General features: G+C 41.2%; 1 protein-coding gene across 2 annotated transcripts in view; it reads left to right on the forward strand.

The window, feature by feature from the left end:
* Window positions 1-539, forward strand: part of LOC109480800 — a 12,373-nt gene that overhangs the window by 3,393 nt on the left and 8,441 nt on the right. The window lies entirely within an intron of this gene.

Raw genomic sequence — 539 nt, forward strand, 5'->3', positions numbered from 1 at the left:
AGAGTTGAACAATTCGTTACAGTAATGATGTCCCCAGTATTGTAGGAAGCATCAAGAGAGAGCTGTGTGTAAGGAACTTAATCTTGTCTGCTTGCACCTGTGACAACACCTAAGATACACAAGGTTTCTGTTAAACTACGTTTTTATGCAAGCTTCATTCTCTTCTCCTCGGGCATATCCGAGTATATTGTGGTTCCTACAGACAACAGAAACGTTTACAAAAGGAAAGGAACTTGCTGACGTTTCAAAATATACAAACTACTTTGAAGTATCATGGCATCCCACATATTCATCGAAATGTTTGCCGATGATACATCACTTTACAGGGCTGCCAAGTCAGTCAGTGCTATTGTTGCAGCTTTACAACCTGATCTTGTAAAAGTGACAGACTGGGTCAATGCCAATCGTCTTGTCATGAACGTACTGAAAACAAAATGTATGCTATTTGGAACAGCCCGCCGGCTAGCTCTTCTACCTGACACATCTTTGAATCTTGCAATTGGTTCGAAGAAGGTAGAACAGGTAACCGAAGCAGTTCT

This window comes from Branchiostoma belcheri, unplaced genomic scaffold (assembly GCF_001625305.1).
Source record: "Branchiostoma belcheri isolate BF01 breed outbred unplaced genomic scaffold, Haploidv18h27 scaffold52, whole genome shotgun sequence".
Lineage (NCBI taxonomy): Eukaryota > Metazoa > Chordata > Leptocardii > Amphioxiformes > Branchiostomatidae > Branchiostoma > Branchiostoma belcheri.